Raw genomic sequence first — 10968 nt, forward strand, 5'->3', positions numbered from 1 at the left:
AGACGGTGGAAAGAAAGAAAGAAATATAAGAAGTGAAAAAGGAAATTGGGAAAATATAGCAGCTGGGCCTCCGTGTCACTTTGGGCCTCTATGGAGCTTATGATGGTGACCCATAATAAATTCGGGTGTCCAGAAGAGAAAAAGAAAAGCTCGATGGGTGCCTCCGATCTTCAGGCAAAAATTAAAAAGTGCGACTCGGAGTTTACTCGATGCTATGGGCGTCTAAATCAAAAATACTCAAACATCGATTTCGTAAAAGTGCTTCGAAATCCAAAATGAAATTTCTTTTGGTACAAAACCAAGAAAGCTCAAAAGCCCACAAATGTACGAACTACAATGGTTTGATCCCTACACAGGGTATATAGGCAATCTAGCGACCCACTAGATGCAACCACAAATTCAAATCGAATCCCTGATTCCACCAGTCAAATTCACCCAAACACCAGAAAAATCAAATCATTCCCAAATCACCCAAAAGCAAATACAAGGGCTCTAAATCCTCACAAATATCTCAAACACAAATCCAAAAATAAATGGGTCATCTACCCATTTAAAACCCTAATGCTGGAACTACATGTGGTTTGATCCCGCAAGGGTATGTAGGCAATCTGGAATTAAATAATCTAGATGCAACCGCATCCCAAACACTATTCCTATTCTAAAAACCCAAGTCTTCCAATGGGTCATCCACTCATTGGAACTCTTGAACTACGAGTGGCTTGATCCATTCCCGGGTACGTAGGCAACCTATTCCAAAATTTGGGTGCAGCCGCAAAAACAAATGACCACACACTGGTTTCTTTATAAATGGAATCAAATGGTGTTTCTCTTGTAATAAGGGATTGTAATTAAGAGACACATTCTGTCTTTAATGGGTCGAACCCGAAATAATTAAAACTTTATTCTGTTAATGAATACGAGTGAAATTACGTTGGGTGACATTTTACACTTTGTGCAATTTTTACTCAACAGTAGGTTAGACAATTTTATTGCTTAGGAGAGGATCCTCTCCCTTCAATATGAGGGGATTGATATGATGTTTCTGTAGTGGCTTGTTATCTATACTATTATTAAGAGAAGAGGGTTTGTTAGCCAAAATCTAAAATTTTGACAGAATTGACTCTAGAAGATTAATAAACTTTGAGAATTAATTAAATCACAAGGATAATTAAGACATTTACAAAATGTATTTTTATTAAAAAAAATTGAAAAAAAAATATCCACAATCCACTTTTCTCTCCCCCATTTTCTTTTCTCTGTAATAACCAACTTTTTTCTTTTTTATTTTCTAAAAAAAAAAAATATTAATAACTTGCACATACTTTGCATGTGTGAAAAAATGCTAGTTATATTTGAAAAAACATGATGGACAATTGGTTAAGATCTGCTATTGTTTATTTTGTATAATTGAAGAATTTAATATGATATTTTGTTATGTCTGATGACGCTCATTCTTTATCCTTTGCAACTGTTAAAACTGAAGAGATTTCGGTGTCACTGCCGGCTGAAATACATCACTTAGTCAAGTTTTTGTGATTAACCCTTAAACTTGCGGTAGTAATTGGTCATGGAGAGTTGCCTATAATTAATGGGTATGAGACCCTGACAGTGGCCGATTTAATGGGTATGCCAACCTGACTAAGAACCTTGATGAAAAGGTTGGGTTGATTTAAGTCATTTAACTTTTTCTTTCACATCACGAGCTTGCAAATGGGGCACAAAATTAAATAGAGACAATGACAAAAAACTACCAACAACATTCCATTTAATGCATCTCGAGGTAGCTCTGTACCAACTGTGTTACATGTATGATGGGGAGAAGTCTGAAATACAACGGCCGCAACTTACAACCCAAACGACCGTTATAACGGAGGGACAATGTAGACATTTCCAAGCGCTAAAGACAGAGGACAGTAATAAGGTTAAAAAAAGTTTACCACACTTGCTCCCTCTCACGTGACAGAGTCATAAAAGAAACTCAAGAATTCCATAAAGAATTCCAAACTTGAGGAAACTCAAAGAAACTCAAGAAAGGATTTAGGAATTAGGACCCGTACGGGTCGGCAATTTGTTTACGATCGACATCGTGAACCTGATCGATTGTATTATTGTTCTTTGTTCCTCCTGAAGCTACTCTCACATCTCTTTTCTTCTATTCTTACTTCTTACTCTCTCTCTCTCAGAAATTTACAACGTTTTGGGTCTAGTCGAACTGATATCATCATTTGTCTCTCTATGTTCCCCTAATTTCTGTTGCAAAATCAAAGTCTTCCAAGTAGAATTGAAGAAACTAAAACTATTAATTGATCAACTACAAAGCTGGGGAGACTTAATCTTTTAGTGGGATTTTTAAATTTATTGCTGCTATTGGCTTCCATTAATTTGGACTTTTAATTTTAAACATCACCAGCTAATAATTAAGCCCCATTTGCATATATTTGAAAACATGGTGATGGTGCTGGAAGGAAAGAGGAAGAACTGGAGGCGATACATGCATGTGCGTGATGAGAGAGAAAATCCCAAGCGGACTGGAGGCCACTACACCATTCTTCGGACTGGTCTTCATGAAGACCTCGTCGATATATGTTTGATCGACCACTTTCCTTCACTCTGGATGTGCTTTCTGTAGAGGAAAAGTCCTTGCTGGGTTGATGAACACGGGGGCTCCATTTGATCGATGAGATGAAGAAGAGACGTGGTGGCCTGCTGGCTTATACAATACGGTGTCATGCTTGGTTATTTTGTCGTTTTGTGACAATAGACCAATCACTCCCTCATTTTTTTACCTTAACGACCACCACTTTAATCCCTAACGACCGTCGCTTCGGAAATTACTAAATGCCCCTAATTTGATTGATCATGTGGTTCTGCTTATGCCAACTAAGCATTTGTCAATGGCTATAACCTACATCATGCGCATTCCAGCCTCCTCCGTATGATGGAGGATTGTTAGGCCATATTTCGTAGTTAAACATAGATGGAGGAGCAGTTATGTGAAATGAATAATCAATCCACTCAACATTTTCATTAAGGTTCTTAGTCATCTTGGTCCCGTACCCATCAAATATGCCACTAGCAGGGTCATTTGCATAAGCCTTTTTTGTTTTTGTTTTTTCTCTTGTGGGCCTTGTGGCAGCATACAGATGTCTTTGCCGACCTTCTGTAACTAATCTATCAAAGAAACCAGCATGTCATGGTTAGTGATGAGAAAGAAGCCTCACTCAACGACATCCTTGACAACTTCATCCACGAGCCAATTGCTATTCTCGGGCTGCTTATAAGCCGAAAGAATGAACTTCGCCAAGACCTAGGTCATTGAGCCCGCCCAAGGCCAAGGCCTTAACTCTCTCTACCTTCATTAATTTTCCAAGGACAATTAATCAATTACTAAGCAAATTAGTGATATATTTGCATATATGTCAATAATTCATTAGTGGTATATCTATAATGTTAATTACGCGCTTAGAAATGAGTTCATTATTTCTTGAAATGAGTTCATTATTAGAAAGAAAACGTTTAGAACAGCAGGTAAGCGATAAAAGAACATATACTTTTACTTTAAAATTCAACTAAACTAAAAGATCACATGACGTTATTGTACAGATTAATTGTTAGGTTAGAAAATGTCTTATGGAGAGCTGCTCCCAACTTGACAAACCCTTAATTAGGGTCCTATATTTTGAATATATGCGGAAATGGCCACTTTCCTTTTGCTTTATGATTACTTGGAAATTTAGGCAATATGATTCTAGTTCTCACATGTTTTGAATTTGAGGTTTTGGAACACCAACTCAAGTAAGGTATGTATGTACATACGGCCTATTGTCAAGGGTAAACAGCACACGCACGGTGACTGTTCTTGGACAGATCTTCTGACCTCAAGCCCAGACAACACCGCCTCAACCATTTTTCTTGAGTGTGTGCGTTCATTTTTCAGGAAAGTATATTTTTCACCGGCTGCCATGTGGGATCAAAACAATTACAGTAAAAGAAATCAATTTTTGAGTAGGTTAAAGAAGAAAAAGATATTTTAAATATATTTATGAAACTGAATGCTCGAACAAAAAATAAATTCCTATTAGCAAGAAGGTTATTGAATCAAGAAGATATGGAAAAGAAACCCTTTTACGATATCAAGCCACTTTGTACTCTCTTGATGGCGGGCGCAGACTTACATGCTTGATACAGTATTTTCTTAGCAAACAAAGAGGTAAAAACCGCTACACTGGGGAAAGTATATATATCAATGCATATGATAAAATTTCGATGTGATATAGCAAACGGAAAATTGTCAAATGGTCTTATAGGAGTAACATTACTAGAATACAATTAACATCTCTTCATCAGGTTCCTAGATAAATACACTATGTAGCCACCCTCAAAACGCCAACATAACCACAACAGTTACGACCTCTCGGCCTCTCAGACAGCAGACGTACTGTGAAAACACTATTACGATAACATAAAAGGCAAGAATTGCAAAGGCTACATCTAATTTCCACACAATCATGTATTATTACTTGCTCAAGAAACTTTTTCAAATTACAACCATTCAATTTTGCCTAGTGATGAATACTTATTATGTTGCTTTATTTTGACTAATTATTGTCAATGCCCTAATCATCTCAAACGCAAAAGATTAACCCAAGATTGATGCAGTTAAACAAAAAGATTTTCTCCTTGTCTTCGTCCGGTGTACTGTCCTGAATGTAATTAGTTGATAGCTTGTTCTGTTTGTGGGTAGCAATGTCTATCCATGTGGTTTTCTCTCTCTCTAGTGGATTTTTTTTTTCTTTCTGTCCATTTCTGTTGATTTCTCCGGTTTAGTTATTTGTTTCAATCAGTTTGATATGTCAAGTCTATTTACAATCTGTTTCTTGAGAATCATTTTGATGAATGCTTTTATGCGGTTCTGAATTTGTGGTAGGGTAAATTTGTATGCTTGATCACTATGTGTTTCTACGACTCTTCCAGTGTTGTTAATGTGTGTGTTTGTGTTTCTAGGACTCTTCCATTACTTTAATGTCAAATAGTTCAAGCCATTTTCAACGTGTGAGAGAATCATCATCTACGGTCATCCTCAATAGAAAGCCCTCCTCCGCCTTACTCCTGACTTGTGTCAAGTTGGTATTATAAGCATGGTGGAAACTATTTTTTCTTTTCTTGGTAGCAAATATATATCCACACACTATATAGTTATATTATATTGCTATTATAATTTTTGTCTGTTATTGTGTTTATGCCATAAGAAACCACGCAGTTCACATATCTCAAGTTGATTTTTGTGTGCCTGCTTGTGTGTTCCTGTGGTGTGGGGATGTGGGTGCATGCCTCTTTATTTTTTAATTTATGTCTCCCTTGTCCTACATGTACATTTTTGTCACACTAATATTTCAATTCTTGAACAGTCCAAGGATTACAGATCATGACTGGGATTACAGATGGACGGAGTACCCAGCTCATGCAAGAACTTCGAGACATCCCTTGGATCAGTTGTTGGCTACCTATAGAGACCATTCAGTCCTGCACACTTTAATTCGCTGTTACTTTTCTTTAGCATATAGGTAATTTTAAGTGATGTATATATTCTTGTCCTATATTTTGAATTTTGCTTAACATGTTCCATATGCAGTATTCTGGTTTTGGTTCTCTGTTATGTTATTGATTCTACTAAGTCCATTGTTTATTATGTCAGGTCCTGGGAAGTTGGCCTAGTAAAACAGCTAGTTTCCCTTTACCCAGAATCTTATTTGCTAGCTATTGTTTTGGTTATAGGGCATCATTTCATCTCTATGCAATAGTTAGTTTGCCATGTTGACAATATTTTGGCATGTTGGATAAGTTTCTTACTTTTAATCTTGCTTATTGCAGCAATGGACAAAAGTACATCTACACTGGATCTAGTGATCATTTGGTCTATATTTATGATCTGGTAGTTGACATTTCTCACTATCAAGATGTGTCTTTTGCATGTAATTTCTGTGAAATAGCTAATGGAATGAGAAGTGGTAACTGTCATCTTTTAGTATTCGTCTGCACACTCAGGCACATAAACAATTTGGCTTCTGATCTTTGAGTTTAATTAGGATAAAATGAACATGATTTTAGCATAATGGAACTTGTCGCAAAGGAAGAATCACAGTTGTTTCCTTCTATTTTTCTATCTCTATTCTCCAATGACAGAACACTACCATGAAAACTTCTCCCAACTTTAATTTTTCTTTTTTCTTTTACTCATTTAAGTTTTAAATAATTTTGTACTCCAATCTCTGCAAAATGCACAAGTTTAATTTACCTTATGGTTATCTGATGAGTTGTGCAACTAAGTGAACTGATCTTAGCGCACTTTTAAATCAACACAATATTACATATGATATTAGTTGACTTGAGTTCCATAATCAAACAATATGTAATAATATGCAGGAAGTGAGACCTATTATTTCTGTTTGCTTATTTATTAGGGAAATACTACAAGAACTTCAGAGGCAGACCATGAGGATAATTGATAGCTACAAGAAGTACTACTTCCTTGCTAATGTTAAATCAGTAGAAGAATTATCTATCTAAAAGTAAGAAGCAGTGAAGAATGAAGATATGGTTTAAGAACCGAATATTTTTATTCTCCACTATTCTTTACTCATGTTCTATTTTTAATTCCCTAGTATTTTTACAATTATGGTTATTATGACTTTCTCTATTTTGTAAGACTCGATGATGAATTTCTTAGTTCAATAAAATGTAACTTAATCTTTTTTGTTGTGGAATCTTATTTATCTTTTTAATATTTATTTTTATTCAAACAGAATGCTTGAAAATATAATTTATTTTATTCCAAATCTTTGGAAATACTATTGTCAAAAATGGTTAGTTTTGACGAATGTTATTGGTCAATTATAGTAAAATGTTTTAGTCAGAAATAATTATTCTGATGAAGTAAGTCGTCATAAATATGTTGTCGAAAATACATGAGTCGTCGTTTACATAACGTATTTTTGACGGCATTAAAATATATTCGACGGAATATTTTGACGGAAAAATTAATCTTTCTGACCGCCACCGATGGCAAAATGTGGTCGAAAATGCTTGTTATTCCGACGACTGGTCGTTAAAAGAGTATTTATGACGAGAATATTCCCGACCACCACCGACGGAAATTTTTGGTCGGAAACACATATTTCCGACCAAAAAATGTCTTTTCCGACCGAATTTAGCCATCAAAAATTATGTTTCTTGTTGTAGTGTCTTAGATCAACAAGCTCCGAATACCTCCAATCTTATAAGACATCCATATCTCCTGAAGAAAGTGAGTCGAAATGTAAGCCTAAAATGGACATAATCAGTAAGTTCAATAAAGATCTCGATAACTCATCATTTACTTGCAGACTAAGTAATGGGAAATCTACTAACTTGAATTTCATATTACCTAGTTATTTTGTATCCAAATGACTAAGGTAGGAAATCTCATATAATATAGTAAATGAGTTACGTATTAATAATATGCATCTAGCAATATATTATTTGTACTGATTAGCTTCCTTTATGGGAGGAGGCCTAACTCTAACTCGAGTCATATATAAACCTGGTCCTTGCACTCTCACTACACACCAGATATTCAGAAACTCATCCCATAGAGAGATACAGTAGTGAGAAGTGTAGAAGATCAGTGTTTGAAGTTCAATAGCCTCTTCAAATTTTGTTGACTCTTCAAGATCAATTTACATATTCATGTTGCTGCAAATATGATCATGTGCCTTGTGCTTGTACAATTGTATCTATGTACTTTGTGTGTTGATTCTTCATATTAAAAGTAATACAAATTACACAAAACTCCCTAATTTTATCTGTTAAAACAAGTAATGCACATTGAAATTTTCTAGATCTTTCTCTAGCTATCTAGATCTTGTGTCTAGAACATGTCTAAGTCTAGAATGATCATGTAATTAATCATGTGTTGTGTGTTCTAGAATTGTTTATTAGTGAGTGGTTAGCAATTAACCACATATGCTAGATCGGTAAGTTAATTAGTTGGTGGGAATGGTTAGCTCAGTGGGGGACCCAAAAATTTAATTTTGTGGGGGCGAAATTTATTTTATTTATTTTCACTAATGAGGTATGTGAAAACACCAAGCTAAAATGTGTGTATGAATGCATACAAAATATGTATTATGTGTTAGAAGGAATATGTCAAATCTGGTAATGTATTGCTGTATATTCAAGCACACCCTTATTGATTTTTCAATTATGCTCTTATAGAGCTCCTACCATAATTATCCTACCAATATTACAGTTGGGAAGTTTACATATACATTTTTGTCAAAGCCTTAATGTAGTATGGACAACTTTGTCAAGATTGGTGTGTTGCAGCTCACGTAACAGAATATGTATATATATGTCTCCAAATATAAGCAAAAAATCACAAATAGTCACTGAGTTATGACTCATTCGACACTTAACTCACTGTATTTTCAACAATATCACTTAACTCATTCACTTTTCCATCCGTCTTTCACTTAATTCATTGCCGTTAATTCTACTGTTAGAAGCCATTAAAATTGAGGGTATATATGTCAAAATGCTTAAAATACATTTTTAACTTAATTTCAATTTTTTTTAATTAATGAAATTTCTAATAAAAAATAATTTTATTTTAATTCAAATATAATTTGAAAATAAATATTTGTCAATTTTTTTCATTTTTTTTTTAAGTTAGAAATGCATTTTTTAGTGTTTGGACAAATATACCTGCAATTTTAATGGTTTTTAATGATAGAATTAACGACAGTAAGTTTTTTTGACTTTGTCAAGAGGAACCCAAAGGCTTCCTAGGCCCAAGATAAACCCCTTCGGCGCATGTGAAATGCTCTAACTGTGCATTGCAGCACAGTGCCTGGCCACTTTGACAGCTTCGGGATTCGAACCTAGGTTGGGGAGCACACTCAATTAGGCAAGAACCACTAGGCCACTTGCAGTGGTTGACAGTAAGTTAAGTGAAAGATTGATGTAAAAGTGAGTGAGTTAAGTGATATACTGATATTGTTGAAAATGTGAGTTAAGTGTCGAATGGGTCATAACTCAGTGACCATTTATGATATTTTCCCCAAAATATATTACATATACAATTAATATATCAATGTTAGAATCATGCATTGAATTTCATTCTAAGTGCGGGCTAACCTTGAGATTTTATTCAATTTCTTCATAGCATTGGTAAGGAAGCAAGGTTATGTTAATTATATAGAAGTATGCAAAGGATTTTGAGTGAGAGCAGCAGCCCCCATTAGTCACAACGTAGGTCCCCCAATGCTCAATGGGTTAGCTAATGTCAGTTTACAAGTTTTAAATATGTATCAAGCCTTTGTACAATTGTAAGTAATTAACCAACAATCAAAAGCTCATCAAAAGCTCCTTTGTTTCTAGTTCTAGGTCACCTTAACGATCCTACACCTTGTGGCTTTAACACACACGGGAGGAACGCGCCCCACGCGCGCGAAAGAGAAGGAAAACCCGGCGTGATTCGTTTCTCTCCTGGCCGAGCGCCACCGGCGATCCTGCCCTTGAGTTCCGGCCCGGGAGGGGATGGCGTTGCTAGTTAGCGGTGGGTCTTCAGGGCAGAGACTCGGCCCAAGGGAGGAGGGTGGGTTCTTGATCTCGGGATGGGTAGATCTCTCGATCGGTCCCTCTCGGATCAGGGGCGACAGCGGTTGTGGGGATGCAGCACCTTGTTTCTGGCCGGCGGTGGGAGTTGGCGTCATCAACGAAGCGATCTGGGGTATGGTAGAAGCAGGCAATTCATGGCAGGAGGGTTCCTGGTTGGGCTCTGTTTCTGTCGGGTTTCTGGATCTGGTTGCGGTGTCAATTGGGTGTAGAATTTGTCTGCATATTGGCACGGTGGAGCGGTGGAATCAGGAGGCGGCGTGGCCGTGCAGGGGTGGCGTTGATGGTGCTTGCCGGCGGCAGGATTGGGTTTCTGCATTGGTGGAGTACTGCTCGGGGAAATGGGTGTTGGGCCGGGCCCCTGTTTTTGGGCCTTGGTGGTGGGGATTGGTTTCAATTTACTTTGGTTCTAGTTGTGTTTTAATTAGGGTTTTTTGTTTGGTTTGGTTAGGTTTAATAAGTCCCTACTCTTCTGAGCTAGGGTGGGTCTCCTACTCTGTTGAGTTAAGAGTTGGTCTAGGTGTTCGGCCATGTAAATGGTGTCATTCCCGAGGACGAGGACGATTTTGTTCAAAGCCGGTTTACTTTTGTCGTCAATTTGCTGGTATGCGATCCTTTACACGTGGTCTAGCACTATTGGACACGGTGTTGAAGAGGACGCTGCCTTCTTGGCGGTTGTTTATAAGATTTTACTGGAATTTTCGGGGTCAAATGTTCAAGGTAGCCTTGGAGATGGCGCTTGGTGGTTAGAGTTTGGGCCCTTTGGTCTGATGGTCTCTGTAACCGTGGTATGGTCTCTGTAACCGTGGTTTCTTGGGGTTTAGGTTTATGTCCCCCCCCCCCCCCCCCAATTGTAAGCGTGATTGATTAATGGATATGTTCTGTTCTAAAAAAATAAAAAAATGATCCTACACCTTGTCCTAAATCTCAAAGTCCTAAGCCTTCTAAAAACCATCATTATCTTTCTTTCCTTTGACAGTCTCCGTCTTCCCAACAGAAGAAAACCTAGAGCTGCCGACACCGAGAACCCAGTAAATGGCAAAAGCACCAGAGCTACTACTAGAAAGTTTCTTTTTTCAAATCTGGGATTGTTACTGTTATTGAAGTCTATTGGGGCAGACCCAACGACAGCTCTGGGATAACCCATGGACCATTTGCAGGGAGCATCGCTATTCGAAATAATTGGCCTCCAACTTATCTCCATAATGTGTTAGGTATAAGGGCATTGTCCCTTAATGAATGATTTTCACTATCCAAAAAAAATAGGTAGAAGGGTTAGCAAAATTTCACCTACCTCACTTGAGTTGTTGCAGT

This window comes from Rosa chinensis, chromosome 6, assembly GCF_002994745.2.
Source record: "Rosa chinensis cultivar Old Blush chromosome 6, RchiOBHm-V2, whole genome shotgun sequence".
Classification (NCBI taxonomy): Eukaryota; Viridiplantae; Streptophyta; class Magnoliopsida; order Rosales; family Rosaceae; genus Rosa; species Rosa chinensis.